Here is a 423-nt window from a genome sequence, read left to right as displayed (position 1 = left end):
CTGGCTTGGAGAATTTTAAACATTACTTTACTAACTTGTGAGATGAGTGCAATTGTGCGATAGTTTGAGCATTCTTTGGCATTGCCTTAAAGTTGCACAAAAATCAACAAAAAATTTTTTTTGAGGGAAGGGGTTCAGGAAAATTACAGGATCTTACCTATAAATGAAAAATCAACTGCAGTGTCAATTTTAGTAACAGAAGAGAAACTCACTATCTTGTCCAATCATAATAGCTATAAAAATTAAATAGAAAAGAATCATTTGATTCAATAAATATAAGAACCATTTAAGATTAGGTAACCTTAATGGAAAAATGAAGAAAGATCTAAATCATGGGGAGAGATATCACAGTCTCCTTGTTGGCAGTCCAGAAATACTCCAGATGACAACATTCTTTAATTTAGTAGAGATTTAATGTAATTC

The 423-nt window shown here is 31.2% G+C and overlaps 1 protein-coding gene across 9 annotated transcripts in view; it reads right to left on the bottom strand.

The window, feature by feature from the left end:
• Positions 1 to 423, bottom strand: part of RIN2 (Ras and Rab interactor 2) — a 208,165-nt gene that overhangs the window by 151,097 nt on the left and 56,645 nt on the right. The gene's annotated exons all lie outside the window — the stretch shown is intronic.

Source organism: Bos taurus, chromosome 13 (assembly GCF_002263795.3).
Source record: "Bos taurus isolate L1 Dominette 01449 registration number 42190680 breed Hereford chromosome 13, ARS-UCD2.0, whole genome shotgun sequence".
NCBI classification, from domain to species: Eukaryota; Metazoa; Chordata; class Mammalia; order Artiodactyla; family Bovidae; genus Bos; species Bos taurus.
This window is presented reverse-complemented; position numbering and strand designations above follow the sequence as displayed.